Below are 18860 nucleotides of genomic sequence, written 5' to 3' on the forward strand. Positions count from 1 at the left end.
CCCTACCCTACTGTACCCTCCTCTACCCTACTGTACCCTCCCCTACCCTACTGTACCCTCCTCTACCCTACTGTACCCTCCCCTACTACCTACTGTACCCTCCTCTACCCTATTGTACCCTACTGTACCCTCCCCTACCCTACTGTACCCTCCCCTACCCTACTGTACCCTCCTCTACCCTACTGTACCCTCCCCTACCCTACTGTACCCTACTGTACCCTCCCCTACCCTACTGTACCCTCCTCTACCCTACTGTACCCTCCCCTACCCTACTGTACCCTACTGTACCCTCCTCTACCCTACTGTACCCTCCCCTACCCTACTGTACCCTACTGTACCCTCCCCTACCCTACTGTACCCTCCCCTACCCTCCCGTTGTTGTTGACGTGGGTACTGAGGAGCTCCTGTCCTAGTTGAACTATTTCCTGGTGCCCAGAGAGCCGTCCCAGAGCTCTTCTGGTGGGCTTTGTGTGCTCTACAGAGAGAGGGAAGTCTAGTGAACTGGATGTTAAAGCCAGACAAAGGGGAGCTCTGCCCAGTGCGTGATGGCCCTAACAGAGACACACAGAAGATGTTGTGCAGTGCTAATGACGCCGGACAATCTGAAGCTCTCTGTGGTGAGCGGCTGGTCCTGCATTTAAACAGGAGAGCAGAGGGAGGGGGCCTTGGCAATGTTTCAAAGTCCCCTCTTGCATAAGCAGCCATCTCTTCACATTGGGTCTCCCTCTCTCGGCCCCTCTTCCTCCTCTCCGGGTCCAGGCTTGGCTGGGCTCAGCGGGCTGTGTGAGGCTCCGGAGCGTGACCTGTTCTTCAACCTGGACCCGAAACGCAGGATGTTGTTGACCCACAGATACTGTTACCTCTATACTGACATACTATAGACAACTATACTTACATAAAGACTGTTACACTGATATAGACCTCTATACTGACATACTATAGACAACTATACTTACATAAAGACTGTTACACTGATATAGACCTCTATACTGACATACTATAGACAACTATACTTACATAAAGACTGTTACACTGATATAGACCTCTATACTGACATACTACAGACAACTATACTTACATAAAGACTGTTACACTGATATAGACCTCTATACTGACATACTACAGACAACTATACTTACATAAAGACTGTTACACTGATATAGACCTCTATACTGACATACTATAGACAACTATACTTACATAAAGACTGTTACACTGATATAGACCTCTATACTGACATACTATAGACAACTATACTTACATAAAGACTGTTACACTGATATAGACCTCTATACTGACATACTATAGACAACTATACTTACATAAAGACTGTTACACTGATATAGACCTCTATACTGACATACTACAGACAACTATACTTACATAAAGACTGTTACACTGATATAGACCTCTATACTGACATACTACAGACAACTATACTTACATAAAGACTGTTACACTGATATAGACCTCTATACTGACATACTATAGACAACTATACTTACATAAAGACTGTTACACTGATATAGACCTCCATACTGACATACTATAGACAACTATACTTACATAAAGACGTTTAGACTTTTACACTGATATAGACCTCTATACTGATATAGATATATACTTCTATACCGATATAGACTTATATAATGATATAGATATAGATCTCTATACAGACATTGATATATACTTATATACTGATATAGATATAGACCTCTATGCTGATATAGATATAGACCTCTATGCTGATATAGATATATACTTATATACTGAAATAGATCTCTATGCTGACATTGATATATACTTATATACTGATACGTATTGACTTCTATACTGATATAGTAATGGACCTCTATACTGATATGCTATATTAAATTCCTTTAATCCTATTGCAGTGCTGCATTTATATAGAAATGTAACAGGTGTTTGGTGAAAGATACTGATATAGATACTGATACTGTTAACCATTAGACAGTTAAAAGTTCAATAAAATGTTCTCCTTTCTTGTTTCTCTCCCCATAAGCTTTCCTTGACCACGCCCAGTGAACAAAACAGTGAGCTTGAGCTAGTTCTATGTCCCCTAAATTCACAACTCTATAAACTTAATTTAGCCTCTGCTTGTCTTCAAAAGCCATGTGATCCTGCTTAACATTTTTCACCCTACATATGCCAAGACACACACACTCACGCATGCATGCACACACACACACACACACACACACACACACACACACACACACACACACTGCATCTGCACTGAATCTGCACTGAAAAACCATGTGACATAGCTACAAGAATTGCTCATGGTACATGAACTCTTAAATTACTTTTGGTAGAATCATTGCATCTGAAAACTGTTCTTTTGTAGATCCAGATGGCTCCCTGCTTAGACAGAAGCCCTCTGGTTCTCCCTCTGGTTCTCCCTCTAGTTAGTCTCGTCAGGCTCCGCCTTCATGGACAGGCCCCCGCCTGACGGCTGCAGGGATGTGAGTTAGGGTTTAGGGTCTGGCCAGTGTTGGTGCTGGTGAGGGGCTTCAGCACCGCACAGCCCTGTCCCCTGGACCTGTGGGGCTGCTCACTGTCCCCTGGACCTGTGGGGCTGCTCACTGTCCCCTGGACCTGTGGGGCTGCTCACTGTCCCCTGGACCTGTGGGGCTGCTCACTGTCCCCTGGACCTGTGGGGCTGCTCACTGTCCACTGGACCTGTGGAGCTGCTCACTGTCCCCTGGACCTGTGGGGCTGCTCACTGTCCCCTGGACCTGTGGGGCTGCTCACTGTGTAAAACACTAAGCAGGCAGTAGTCCAGTAGTCCTACATGTCACCCTTTGTATGAATATTTCAAGAAAGCACGGACAGCACTCTGTTATATTCAATCAAAACTTTTTCAAAGACACTTTTGAATTACACGCAAAAAACTTACGCGAGGGTTTTAGGCGTAGGGGATACAAGGACCATACACTACAAGCACATCTTAACAAAGTAAGACAAGTACAACAAGCAGATTTATTACAGCCTAAACAGAGAAACCCCGCCCAACAGAGCGTGGCGTTGGTGTCTACGTACAGTCCTACTGCTGAACCTTTAAGACGCATAGTGAGGAACCACTGGCGTATCCTAGAGACGGATCCTCAGATCTCTGCTTCACTAGTCCACCGAGGCACTTTTAGAAAAGATCTCCCAATCTACGTGATGTCTTAGTGAAAGCGGATCTCCCTGCCACCACACACTCACATTTTCTTTCACATATTCCTAGCGGTAATTTCCCGTGCCATAATTGTATTCATTGTTACGCTATGATGAAAGGCAACACTTTTAAGCACATCACTCTAGATAGAACTATTTGCATTAGAGGCAGAATTACATGTAATATTAAGTATGTGGTGTACTTGCTAAAGTGTCCATGTACTCTGTACTATGTTGGCAAAACTAAACAGGAATTAAAAACGAGAATGTGTGAGCACAAGTCCTCTATACGGAATCAGAATGAGAAATCATCGGTGGCAAGACATTTCAATAGCGCAAAACATGACATCAGTTCATGGGTATTGAGGTGGTGCAAATGCCACGCAGGGGTGGTGATAGAGATAAACTTTTACTACAGAGAGAAGCATTCTGGATTCACTACCTGGGCACGGTTATTCCTAATGGCATGAATGAAGAATTGATTCGGAACTGTTTTCTGTAACTGGATTTAAATGTGGATGATATGTATGATATAAACATAGGCTGATGTTGTTCTGGATTGATAACTTTTCTTCTTCTAATTTATATTTTCTATGTTTTATGTTTATTTTTATTCTTTATTATTATTATTATATGTATGTTTGTTGAGAAAACATTGTTAATTGGGTTGCTTACATTTGTACTTCCCCTGTTGGAAAAAGGTACAGGTCAGGTGAACACCCTAGGCTATACAGGGCACACCTACCACTAATGGGTGAAATCGCCATTATACGCTGAAGAAGGGCGCACGGCCCGAAACGTCCGTTGTTGTCGATTAAAAAGTTTTGATTGATGCTGTCCTTGCTTTCTTGAAATACTAATATGACCCGGGGGATTCTGCCCCCAGCTGAAGTTATAAAGAAGTCTTAGTGTGAGCGTGTTACTTCCTAGATTACCCTTTGTATCAAAGCATGTGTTAAGTCCTGCACCGCCACTTTGGTTGATGATTTAAACAAAACAAGTTTCCCTTGGTCTTGCATTGCATGGTATTTTTCCCAGTGTGCACTTGTTCATTAAATCATCCCACTGATTGGTGTTCATTAAGAGTGGTCTAAGGACTGGAGGAGTGTGGAGTGTGTCTCTGTGTTTACCAGTCGACGTGTCGGCGGGCGACGACGCCTAACGACCAGACAGAATCAGAGATGTTCTCAGCGAGCTCTCCTCCCCTGGTCCGCTGGACCTGCTGTTGATCACGTATCCCCGTGGAGGCTCCTTTGATCTACAGCCTCACACTGTGAGACGCCCTGTGACAGCCAACAGCCCACACCCACTCAGCATGTGTGCGTGTGTCTTTGTGTGTGCGTGCGTGTCTTTGTGTGTGGGTGTGTCGGTGCGTGCGTGCCTGTGTGTGTGCGTGCGTGTGAACACGCTATTGTGTGCGCGCATCTGCGTATTTGCAGTACAAGGTATGCGAATACAAGGCTGTCCCAAGGTCACGTGACTCCTCCTGGGTCCACACGGCTGGTAGAACCACACGCACACACACTGATGAAGAACGAACTCCTCCTTTGTGGTGTGTTGTTTCAGGTATGACTGGGAGATGGTAAATGTTCAACACGTGGTTTATTCAGAGACACGAGGTAGAAGAGCTTGCGTTCTGGAGGTGGTTCATCTCCCGAACACAGGTCTGAATTCAGTTTATATTGGAAGTGGGCGGAATGTTAAATAAGCCACGCCTACAGGTTCTGATTCACCAGGTAAACCTTTGGTCTGTCTTGGGCAGAAATGGCCGAGAGGCCATGTTGTAGTGTATGACTTATCTACAAACCTTATATGGTGTTGTCCACTATGTGGAGAAGAAACCATTCAGAACGGGTGTTAGCTTGAAACATGTGGTCAAAATAAAGCATAGACTAAAATAATTGACATCAACAAACACACTCACACTCATATAGTGCTTCCTTGGTAAATGAACTCATAAAGGATGCCTTGGTAACCTAGGTCAGGTTCCACTCGTCATGGCAACGAGTTGATAGTGGTCCAGCTGTCAGACTCCTCCTTCAGACCAGAGGGGTATTTAATCAACCAAGCTAAACCCAACGCCAGCCTTATTTCGCTGCTTCCGTTCCATTAACGTGACTTAAGGGAATCTCCGCTAAGTAACCATCTACACCACTAACCACTCGGTGAGTTGCACATTTCTGAAAACAAACGTTTAGGGTTGTATTATGGACAGGTTTGTGAATGCCTGTAGCCAGCCAGCTAAATGAGCCAAATACCCGAGACAGGACCAATAGTCAACATGTCGGTGTCAACCGCTCTATCTCATCCTAGACAAACCAGAAAGGAGCTCAATGTTCAAAATACTGGAAATGTCCAGCAACTGGTTACTTTAAGTACAATTTGAACTTGACTACAGAGCGCCCTGATCATGAGACCAGGGAGAAGACCCAAGGCCTGCAGGCCTCCCACAGCCGCTGGGCCCCCCCTGCTCACAGGCCACGGATACAACAGCAGGCCGGACATCCACTGAGACGTCCACATGGTCCTGAGACAAGGATTCTATGAGATTAGTCTAATCATGTCTGTGTGCACAACCTGATCCATCCCATCCCACCATTGGCCAACACTTTGAGATGATCTAGTCAACACACAGTCTCACTGAGCAGACCTCCAGTTTTTGACCCCACAGAGGTCACCTTGTTCTGTAATGGAGTGAGGACACGGTAGCAAACTGCAAAATGTGGATATTTTCCCAATGTTAATTCCGGTATACAGATATATATATATATATATATATATATATATATATAGTGAGATATACAGTATACTCTATCTATCTATCTATCTATCTATCTAGAGAGAGAGAGAGAGAGAGAGAGAGAGAGACTATGCATGGTAATAGACACGTTTTGGTAAACAGAAGTACTTTGACTTGAGGAACTTGCGTGTTTGTTGTGGTGGTCACCATTTTGTCCATGATTGTGTGCGTGTGCGTATGGGTGTGTGTGTGTGTGTGTGTGTGTGTGTGTGTGTGTGTGTGTGTGTGTGTGTGTGCATGTGTGCAAATTGGTTAATGAGCATGTGACTTTTGTTTGTTCTATTACATCACAGCACGGGTGTGTATCTGTGTGTGTGTGTGTGTGTGTGTGTGTGTGTGTGTGTGTGTGTGTGCCCAGTCACATGCATATGGGGCTGTAGGTCCTTGTGAATCTACTCTTTGTCCACATGATTCAGGGGCTCCAGGGGGCCAATAACATGAGGAACCAACGGGGGACTCCTCTCACACACACACACACACACACACACACACACACACACACACACACACACACACACACACTGTCCTCCTGTACATCCTGGTTCATATGATGCAGCAAATATTAACACACTGAAACATACATCACACACACGCACACACACACATATTGACATACACACCACTCCTGTGGTAGGATGCTTTATATACAAGCAGCTTCGTCCTTGCAAACAGGTCAGGATCCTCAAAGACCCTTTTGTGGAGCTTTGCAAAAGCTCCACTTGCACAGCAAACTCTGTGTATTTCACTGATCTATCAAATCATGCACCAACCGACATATCACACACACATAAATGCACAGAAACATATAAACATACATAGATACATACACACGGAAATACACACTCACTCTCTCTCTCTCACACACACACACACACACACACACAGTGTTTGTGGCATCACTAGGTAGCAGCCCCCTGCAGACACAGCCCCAGGCCGTCTCAGTGCCAGGAGCCACAGTACATAGCTGCAGAGCTGGAGCGGCCAGCTTAGCAACAGCTTTGTGAGGCCGACCCCGACCCTGGAACAAACACTCACACTCTCTCTCTCTCTGTCTGTCTCCCTCTCTCTCTCGTTGTCTCTCTCTCTCTCTCTCTCTCTCTCTCTCTCTCTCTCTCTGTCCCTCTCTCTCTGTCCCTCTCTCTGTCCCTCTCGCTCTATCCCTCTCTCTTATATTCATATATTACGATGACATATTTGATACTTAATTGACCACATTATCCATTCCCCTCTGACTTATAGATATCTTAAAGTATGAAACACAATCAGAGAGTTTGTGTCAGTGGTGGCTGCTGGTCTTTCAAAGAGGGGAAGCTCATTTTTTTTTAATGATCCTCTCTGTTCCTTGCTCTGTGTCATACCAACTAGCTGTCTTTTCCAGTGACTTGACCAGTGTCCTCTCAATGGCCAGCAGAGCTAGGCTGCTTAAACGGCCTTGGTCCATTGTGTTACGGGTGTAGGACTTGAGCTCCTTTCTACACCTGCAGATGTAGCTCAAAGGCATTGCACTGTCCAACTCCATGTCTTTAAGGAACACCAAGAAATCACACAGCTTTCCCCTGTCACCCTGCAAGTCCTGATCTGAATACAGGACTTGAAGTTCAGACCTCAGGTCTCTGAATCAAAGTGATGGCCAACCTACAAAACGATATTAAACTGAAGCAAGGAATTGTGTGTATAAGTGTATGAAATGTACGATGAAAAATATCTAGCAATTTTGCCAAGCAAATATCAATAAATAGGTTGCAGTTTGCCTTTCGACTCGCTTGCAAAATCTGCGATGGGACTGAAGACAGCTCCGGCGACGTTTTATAGTTCAAAATCGCTGTCAATCAAACGGCAACTCAGTCTTTCACAGACCCTCCAACCATCACGCAGAAGCCCAGCGTCCCGGCCAGCCCACTCCTCCATTCACCCCCAGAAACGCTGAGCGTCCGTGAGAGGGACATAATCGCAGCATTATCCAATGACCGTCGACTTTCGACGCACTAAAAAAAGCTGTTCTATGCAGCCCCATTGAAGTGGATGGACGCTGAGCTTCAACAGGCACTGTGACGCTACAGGAGTGTATGAGAAGGAAATTGAGTCAGTCGACCTGCGATAAGCAGCTGATTCTGAACAAACTCGTCTTCGAGATGGACGTGTTCTAACTCATTTTCAATGAATGTCAATGAAATGATAACACAACAGTATATATTTGACCATTTAATTTTTGAAATTTTAGGGGAAGCTGAGCTTCCCTTGCAGTCTTAGAGAAATGGCCACTGGTTTGTGTGCATGTGAATGGAAGGCCAAAGAAACTGGCTCAATGTAGCGGCGCATTTATTCAAATCCTTCAAAACGTACTGGTTCAAAACACAGTGATTCAACACAAACTCTCTCTGATTGAACGCGCTATTTGATATTAGAGTTGAAAAGTGTGTTTAGATAACAGTCAAGTGAGCTCTTCCTCTTTCACAAGAACCTGCTTCACCCAATCAACGAAAACCAAAGTCCGACCACAGCAGTCCATTAATGAGCTTTGTGTTGTCCACTTCACTATGTAGGCTACAGCGGCTGTTTAATCCATGTTTAATTCAGTAATACACTATAATAAAGTCTTTTAGTCTCCTCTCAGTCCTCAGAGTAGCATGAGTCCATGTTCATTAAGTGGATTTAAAGTGGCCTAAGAAGGCCTACATCTCTTCAGAGAAGCAGCTCACTGACTCAAAACGCTTGATTGAATGTTAAAAATATGTCTTAAAAGCTGTTTTTAAGGCTGTTGTAGAAGAAAAGTGGCATATAAAATAAGGTATTTAAACCACAAAACAACACAACACACGTTCTGAAACCTTGAACATCATCTTAAATGCTGATATAATCGTTACACGCCTATAATGAGTCCTAGTTTTGACCCTTTTTGCCTTCCATTCGGCGTGTGTGCGTGTGTGTGTGTGTGTGTGTGTGTGTGTGCGCGTGTGTGTGTGTGTGTGTGTGTGTGTGCGTGTGTGTGTGTGTGTGAACAGGTTTGCCTGTGTGTGTTGTTTACCTCCCAGGTCTCAACAGCTGACAGGTAACAGGAAATGAAAGGACTGACATGGAGAGTGAAGCAGAGTTCAGACTGAGCCTGGGAAGACAGAAGACAACCTGGATATGAGCAGATCATTCCCCTTCAGCAGCCTCATATTATGTTAGACAGAGCTTGCCCTTGGGAGATGTTGGCCAATATAACACCATCTATGGCGTACTCAAGTTCTTACCCCTGCAAAGCATAATCCATGCTTGACCTAAAGCCATGGTAGAAAGTAAACGCTGGATATTTATTGGAAGAAATCCTGACTGGAAGGATTTCCTGAATCCAAATCTCTATCCAAAATACTTTCATCTTAATCCATGATGGTAATTATTATTTATTTTGATTAGAATTATAATATTATAATTATTATTATTTACACAATAAAATATACTTGCTGTTTTGTTGCTGAATTGTTAACAGACTATTTAATAATTCCTCAATAACACTACATTCTTATATTAAAGATCCCATATCATGCTATCATTTTGAGGGTTAATAATTGCATTTGGGGGTACTACAAGAATAGTAGTAGTAGTAGTAGTATTAGTAGTAGTAGCTTTATTATTATCCCAAAAGGAAACTTGGTTTGCAGACAGGTAAACAGATAAAAGCATATAAGAATTCAATTATTGTTCCCAAGTACTTGTACTGGTCAATGACTTCAATCTGATTCTGCTTAATGCAGGCATGTGGTGGTGAGCAGATTGGTTTCCTTCTGAGCTCAATGACCATATCCTTTGCCCCATATGACGTCATATGGGGCCAGGTTACCGCCCCTTTCTCTGCTTGGCCCGCCCAGAGAATTTGGCCCGCCAATCAGACTGAGCTAGGACCATGCGAGCGCCACGTGTGTGTGTGTGTGTGTGTGTGTGTGTGTGTGTGTGTGTGTGAATACACACACTGTAACGCAAGTGTTCTTTGTTATTTGGATAACCGTTCTGCTGTTGGTGTTATGGCGCATAACACACAACACAATAACGCAAGCTTGCATAAAGCTCCCATTTGGTGAAAAGACTAGACTGCGTCTGGTATTTCCACAACGAGATTCGTAGTGGGGGTTATCTCGGCCATGGTTGAGAAGGAATTGGGAACCATGACATGGAGGAGAAAAGCCCAGGATTGTCCGCCGGAGCCCCGCTGCCCGGTAACTAATTACCCGCTGCCCGTTGCCCGGGGTTGTCTCCCGCCGGAGCCCGGAGCTCAAGTTTTGAGGGCGCCCCATGCAAAGTCAATGAGATGCGTCCGTTGACGGAGGTAGTGTGCAAGAGCCGTGAGCGTCTGAACGTTTGCGAGGAGTATTGATGGGAGCGGGATGCGTCGCAACTGTCAGTGTTTTAACGGAAGTCTGACGCCCCCCCTCCTTCCGCGTTTCCTCAATTTTGTGAAGATCTTACTGTCTTTACCAGGAGATCTGTGTCGGCAGATCTCCTTATATAAGTCCTCAGGAACAAGCCGGTCCACAAAGATATCCCCCTTGATTTGGATCGTCCCATCTCAGTAAGAATTCCTGAGAGTATTTTCGTACCGGCTGATGTTGTTGCTGGTCTTGTAACCCATGGACACAGTAACTCCATAAAGTCAATAAAATGATTGTATAAAGTATCTCCATTTTGTCCATCCCTGCCTGCCGTCAGCGTCCGGGAAGCCTCCCTGCTGCTGCGATCTGCCTCCATAATCCTGGCTCCACATCTCCAGTGGAGCCGTCTGCCGCTGCCCCAGCAGCCGCACACCGGCCGTCCATCCCGTGTGCCTCGGGGCTGGCGGGGAGGAAGGGTGAAGTGAAGCAGCAACACAGAGGCCCTCGGACTGTATCACCTCAGCTGACCCCGTCTCCACCGTCGACAATCATCCTGGGTGACTCGATTATCAGAAACGTCTCCATCTTCAATGCCCGCACTGTGGTTTTTCCTGGTGCCACTGTGGTAGACATCAAAATCCAGGAAGTTGCGATGTCCTTCCCATCGGCTGATTCCCTCGTATTGCATGTCGGGTCAAATGACGTTAGCAAACGGCAGTCGGAATTATTAAAGAGTGACTTTGTCCGACTGTTCAGTGTGTTAAAATACCTTCACTACAAGGTCAGTATCTCCGGCCCCACCCCCTCGGCTAGTCGTGGCAGTAACCGCTTTTCCAGATTGCTAGGTCTGAACACCTGGCTCCAGTCTGCATGCCGTGCACACAACGTACATTTTATTGACAATTTTAACCTTTTCTGGCAGCGCAGTGAACTTTTTGCGATGGATGGACTTCATTTAAACTTTGCGGGAGCTCGTGCCCTTTCCTCCAACCTCTCATATTATATCCGCCATCACTTTAGCTCCATTAGCATGCCCCAGCAGACTCAAACTCAATTGGCTACATGTGCGTCACAACTTTGATGTTCCCCTGATCCCAGTCCATGTGATAATGGTTCCACTCACACTTTCAGACTCCCAGTGGGGCTTGGATCACCTTCTGTTAATAAACCTTGTAATCGCATTCCTTCTAATTTAATTACAATATATCCTCAGCCAACTCCCACTAATGGGCCTAGTGCAACGGTTACCTCTACCTCTCTCCTTACTCCATTGAGTTTTAAAAAGCGCAAGGGTCTTGGTATAATTCATCTTAATATTAGAAGCTTACTTAAAAACTTTGACCATCTAACTATTCTAGTTGAGCAGACTACTCCTGATATTCTTGTGTTGGGTGAAACCTGGCTTATATAATTATAACTTTTATAGAATTTATCGGTTAATTAATGGTGGTAGAGTTGGAATATATGTCAAATCTTGTCTCTCAGTGTCTATTTTAAATGCTGTTTCTGTTCCTAATTGCTTTGAATTTCTGGCTCTTAAAGTCCATCATGGTCCTGACCCTCTTCAGCTGACTCACATGCTACTGACACCTTAGTGAATTTGCTCTCTAAATTCTCTGTTGATGAATTACTTGTTTTAGGTGACTTTAATATAAATTGGCTGAGTGATGCTTCTATGCTTCTTATCTCAACTGATTACAGAGCCAACTAGACCAAACCCTAAAGACTATTCCAAATCTACACTCTTAGACCTAATTCTCACCAACAAGGCTGACAAATATCCCACCAGCGGTGGCTCTGAGCTGGGAGTCAGCGATCACTGCCCCATTGCCTGCATAAGGGATGTACGGGTAAAAAAGACTGCGTCTCAGGTGGTCTCCAAAAGGAACTTTAGAAAGTTTGATGCAGAGCGGTTTCTGGAGGATTTAAAAACTGATTGGAGTTACATTGGCCAGTGTGACAACATTGAGGTCGCTCTCGACTCTTTTATCACTACATTTAATTACTTTGTAGACAAGCACGCGCCATATAAAAAGTCTAGGATTAAAGATAGTGTAGTGCCTTGGGTCACACAGGAGCTATCTACTCTCTTAAATAATAGGAACAGTGCTTGGTCCCGAGCCAGACGCACTGGTGACCCCCAACACTGGCTGTCCTTCAGACAACTCAGAAATATATGTACTACAGCCGCCAGGAAAGCTAAATCGGAATACTTTTTAAATCTAATCACCACCTCTTACTGAAATCCTGCCAAGTTCTGGGGTGCAATTAACATGACAAAAAGTCGGCCCTCTAGTGTTCTGCCCCTCAGTGTTACAGCAAACAACTGTGTGATCTCAGATCCAAGTGATATTAGTCCCCGCTTTGACCGTGTCTCGCATTTCTCCTTTCAGCCTTTTATGTCTTCTGAGATCCTCTGAATCTTACAATCCATAGACCCAAAGTCATCTACTGGGGAGGATCACTTAGACTCTTTTTTTATAAAACTGGCTGCTCAGGCAATTAGTGAGCCATTGTCATACATTTTTAATCGTTCCATCTCATCAGGCTTATTTCCGCTGGTCTGGAAATCAGCGCGAGTCATTCCATTACACAAGGGGGGGGATAGGGACAATCTGGATAACTATCGTCCGATCTCTACACTCCCATGCCTGGCCAAAGTACTTGAGACCTTAGTCAACTCACAATTAAAGTGTTTCCTGTCAAGCCATTAGATTCTTAATCCTCACCAATCCGGTTTCAGACCTAACCATAGTACCATCACTGCTATCATACTGGTAACCAACGACATAGTCTCGGCCTTGGACAGGAGGATGCACTGTGCTGCCCTCTTTGTCGACCTCTCAAGGGCTTTTGACACAGTCGATCACCAACTGCTCTTGAAATGGCTGTCTGACATTGGCTTGGATACTGATGCTTGTGCGTGGTTTCATGGCTACCTATCTTCCAGGCGTCAATGCGTGAAATCACCATGTGGAAATACGGAATCCCTATCCATCACAAAAGGTGTCCCTCAAGGCTCAGTATTGGGTCCCGTACTCTTTACTCTATATATCAATGAGCTAGTCTCTTCTATAACTGGTTGCCATGCCCATTTATACGCAGATGACACTATTGTCTACTGTACTGCAGATACCCCCCAGGCTGCAACTGACAACTTGCAGCTTTCTTTTAACTTACTACTTTTTTTATTTATTTATCTATTTATCTATTTTCTAGAGCTAGAAAGATTTATTTTACGAAACTTCTTCTTTTAACTGTTGACGGCTCTCTTATAGATAGAGTCATGGAATATAAATATCTAGGGCTATGGCTTGATGAGAAGCTCTCTTCTAAGGTTCATATTGACCTTCTCGCCTCCAAGCTTCGACAGAAGGTGGGCTTTCTATACAGAAACAAGTCCAGCTTTCCCTTGATTAGTAGGAAGAGAGTTGTTGAGGCTGTATTTTTATCAGTTTTAGACTATGGAGATGTCATTTTTAGGCATGCAACCACATCTATATTGAAGCAATCGGACTCTGTCTATCATTCCGCTATTAGATTGACAGCTATAATACACACCACTGCACTCTCTACAGTAAGGTTGGCTGGTCCTCTCTGTCTTTGAGGCGCAGTTACCACTGGCACTTGTTTGTTTTTAAAGCCATCAGGGGTAAACTTACGCCCTACATCTCCTCCCTATTACAGTGGAATCTTGGTTCCTACCAAACCAGATCCAACAACTGGCTCACTCTCAGGGTTCCTAGTGTGCACTCAGATCTTGGGAAAACTGCCTTCCTCTTTGATGCCCCTAGCACTTGGAACGCTCTGCAACAAACACTAAAGTTAGAGGTACTCCCATCTGCTACTGTTTTTAAACACTTGGTGTTAAAACTTGCTCATCAAATTGCAACTGTTTTTAGTTTATCGATTTATTTATATATATATATATATATTTTTTTTTTATGTTGCTCATGTTATTTGTCATTTCTGTTGTTTCTTATTTTATTTTTGTCCTCTGATGTAAACTTGTCGACATTGTAAATGAGGGAAACCTCAATGCCCTATGAGTATAAATAAAGGTTTGAAATGAAATGAAGTACAGAGCCTTGAGGGACACCAGTGTCAAGCGTGCAAGGTTTGGACAAGGAGCCATTCCATGTGACCTGATAGGTGCGATTTGTCAGGTAGGATGTGAACCAGGATAGTGCAGATTCAGCAATGCCAAGTTTGGCGATAGTGGCAAGGAGGATCTGGTGGTTCAACGTGTCAAATGCTGCAGACAGGTTGAGGAGAATGAGAACCGATGAGCGGCTCTGGCAGCACGGAGGGACTCACATGAGGAGAGCCGTCTCAGTGGAGTGTGCCTTCTTGAAGCCTGACTGGTGAGGGTCAACCAGGTTGTTATGTGAGAGAGATAGGAGGACAGTTGGTTAGAGATGGCACGTTCCAGTGTTTTAGAAAGGAATGGAAGAAGAGATACCGGTCTGTAGTTCTGGATGTCGGTGGTGGAACAATGCCTGAAGTGAGGGAGGAGTTGATAAGGGCAGGGAGAAATGGCAGAATGTCACTCAAGACGGTGGTTAGACACAACTATTCTGTTGACCTCTTCGGAGGAAAGAGGGATGAAGTGGGTAAAAACAGAGGTGGGGATGGACAGAGGGGGGATGGTGGCAGGGGTAAAAGAGGAGCTGATGTCCTTCACCCTCTGGATAAAGAACACAAACATGCGCACACACGCACACAAACAAATACACATGCAAATACACAAACACATACACAAAAAAACGTGCAAGTCCATACACACACACACACACACACACACACACACACCCAGAAAGACTAGACCTAGAGAGACACTAGACCCAGAGAGAGACTAGAACCAGAGGGAGACTAGACCCAGAGAGCCTAGACCCAGAGAGACTAGACCCAGAGAGAGACTAGACCCAGAGAGACTAGACCCAGAGAGAGACTAGACCCAGAGAGACTAGACCCAGAGAGAGACTAGACCCAGAGAGACTAGACCCAGAGAGAGACTAGACCCAGAGAGAGACTAGACCCAGAGAGACACTAGACCCAGAGAGAGACTAGACCCAGAGAGAGACTAGACCCAGAGAGACTAGACCCAGAGAGAGACCCAGAGAGAGACTAGAACCAGAGGGAGACTAGACCCAGAGAGAGACCAGTACAAGCCAAACACTAACCAGGTCCACTTGGTTCCATTCGCTGTCTTTGACATCAAAGCGTGAATGTTAGGGGAACGATTGGGTTGTTTCTGTTGTTGCTTAAGCGGATCTTTGTAACACAACTCTTGGAGGCTCCTTCTCGCCTCGGCAGTCAGGAAGAGAAAGCGCTTTCATTCAAATGTGTTTAATATTATATTAATGAAGCACACATTGCTGCATGTGCTGCCATGAGGCTGAAGACTTTCTCTGACCAGATCTCTGGTCTGCACACCAGATATGAAGCCAGAGGGACGAGGCGCTCTTTATGAGCAGTTCTTTGCTTTCCAAGCTTCCTCTGTTACATGTTTAACGGTTCCACACACTTAGTGATAGTGAGAAAATAAATGCAAGAGTTAGGTAATGCCAGCACAGCTGTGCTGGTAAGGTTTATGGTTTAGACTGTAAATAGTAGATAGAGGTATATAGTGTGCTTGAAAACTCTCTTGGAAAACGCTCTACCTTAGTTCCCTTCTTCTGACCTCGGCCTATCACACTGAAGCCCTTCTGATCTCGACCTATCACACTGAAGCCCTTCTGACCTCGACCTATCTCACTGAAGCCCTTCTGACCTTGACTATCACACTGCAGCCCTTCTTCTGACCTCGACCTATCACACTGCAGCCCTTCTGATCTCAACCTATCACACTGAAGCCCTTCTGACGTTGACCTATCACACTGCAGCCCTTCTTCTGACCTCGACCTATCACACTGCAGCCCTTCTTCTGACCTCGACCTATCACACTGCAGCCCTTCTGACCTTGACTATCACACTGCAGCCCTTCTGACCTTGACTATCACACTGCAGCCCTTCTTCTGACCTCGACCTATCACACTGCAGCCCTTCTGACCTTGACTATCACACTGCAGCCCTTCTGACCTTGACTATCACACTGCAGCCCTTCTTCTGACCTCGACCTATCACACTGCATAAACTCAACACTCAAATAAACAATAAATAGGTCATTAACTGAATAGGGAAATAGGTTTTGGTGCTTACCTTTCTACAAAGCGTGTATGTGCTCTCCCTTCCAAAAGCACAACATAAATATAGTAACGATAACGGGGTCCTACAATATGGGAGCATGGGGGCCATGGCCTAGTGAACAAAACACAATGAAGATGGTTTGATTTCATGTCTCTATCCTTTGCATCCCTTACTAAATTTTCGATTTCTAAAAGCCTGCTAATTTAAACGAGATATGGCCCAGTGTCAGGAATAAATAATAATAATGATATAACAATAACTAACAAATACAATCGGGTTCCTAGGGATTTGGTAGGACCCCTAACAAGGGCAAGGTTTTCGGTTGGAGCAGCTTAATTAACATTTGCATGGTGTGTATAGTTAATTATTCAGCACAGCGGAGTGGTGGGAGAGCCATTACTCTCACACTGTCCTTCACCAACAAAACACAAAACATCTTAAGGTCCCTGGGATCCAAGGGAGCCATGCTGCTCAGGATAGACGCAGAGAAGAAGAAGGAACACACAGTTTACTTGTGTTGAGATTTGTCATTTTCCCCCTAAGGTGGCCTTATACATTCACACAGCACTGACTTATTAAAACGAGACTGAATACAACTTGTTCCAACCAGAGCTTTTGGCTCTGGTACCCAGCTAACATTGGGGCTCTAACTTCCAGGAAATCAAAAGATATAATTACTGACATGTCCTATCAATCAGCCTATCCAGCCATGGGCTGTCCAGGTTGTAATGCATATGTTTTAAAGAGCCCAGTAGAGCAGGTGTCCACATGGAAAACACTGTTCTTCTATCACAGCGTTGACCGTCAACCATCCAGGGTTAAAATACAAAAGGTACATGTTCATACTAAAACATTGTGTAAAGCAAAGAAACACACATAAAAAGCTCATCATCTCCCCAAGCCAATATGTATGTAATGTAACCACAGCCAGACTCTCAGCCCTGTGACCCCTGTGTTTCCACATCAGCAGCTCTTTGACACATGTGGCGAAGGGGACACCAGGCTTACCTTTAACATAGCATGCCTCACCTTTCATGTCTGAGTGCAGTAAAGGAGTTCCTTACTGCTTAGTGGACGGAGAGAGTGGTCGGTTGGAACTGGAATTAACGCGGAGACGCGTCACACGTCATCCTGTGTGTGAACGTGAAATCAGAGGCGACCGGTCAATCAGAATCAGAAGCAGGAACAGATTTATTGCCAAGTAGGTTTTCACATACAAGGAATTTGTTTTGGTCTCGGTGGTGCATAGCCAGACCCGGCGTCCAGGGCGGGCCTTAGGGGGGCGGGCCTTAGGGGGGCGGGCCTTAGGGGGGCGGGCCTTAGGGGGCCGTGCCCGCCCTCGGCGTGGGTTAGGCCCGCCCTGGACGGACGAGCCTGTCAGTCACACCAGTCCCTGATTAAAGCCTTACTGGAGCGTACTCACACGCCCGCGGTGGGTACGGAGTGCACAGTGGCTCGCCAGGTCTTAGGTGAGCGAATGAAAGACACAGCTCCGCCTGACGGAGGTAAATGGACGATGGGGAAAGTTGAAACACACCTCCGTCAACCCCCTGAAGCAGCGCCCAGCGTGATGACTGCGCTGACTTTTGGTGCAAGCACTGCTCTTGCACTGCTCTTGCACTGCACTGTTCTAAAGAACATTTTCACTGATCATGATTAAACTGGCAATTGAACAATTTAATTAAACTGGCATTCGAGAAGGACTTGACCAAAGAATTAGATAACTTGTGTAATTGTTGTATTATTAATATTCATTCGTGGATATTTCTAATGGATAGTTGCATCTCCGTTTCCTATTTCTGTTACAATTCATGAAGTGTTTTATTGTTTAAATCCTACTCATTAATATAAGTGGTCCATAAACTTTGCTCCATTTAGCCTACAGCCCTGCGCTTTGTTGACGTGAGTTAGACATGAGAAGATTGGCTTTCCTTCTCAAACTACGTTAAAATATACGGCATATATAAAAGTTAATTCTTTTTAAATTTCTCCATCGATTAAATTAGTCTTCACACTTCTGGTGTGTTTGCAACTTCTAGCGACGCCCCTGATTCTGCCCCCCTCAAAGCAATGTAAGGCCCCTCCGCAAATCTGTGTCTGGCGCCAGGTCTGTGCATAACAATAAACATATATTGGGACAAGACAGGCAAATACAAGATGACAGGTAATAACAATAACCATAATAATAAATAATAGAGAGACGAATAGAAGAGATTAAGTTTTGATAATGAAAGTAATAACGGAAGTGCAAGTGCAGTGAGCAGACAGTGAGACAGGTACATGTCAGTGAGACAGGTACGGTGTCAGTGAGACAGGTACGGTGTCAGTGAGACAGGTAC

The sequence above is a fragment of the Micromesistius poutassou genome, assembly GCF_964030765.1.
Source record: "Micromesistius poutassou genome assembly, chromosome: 19".
Taxonomy (NCBI): Eukaryota; Metazoa; Chordata; class Actinopteri; order Gadiformes; family Gadidae; genus Micromesistius; species Micromesistius poutassou.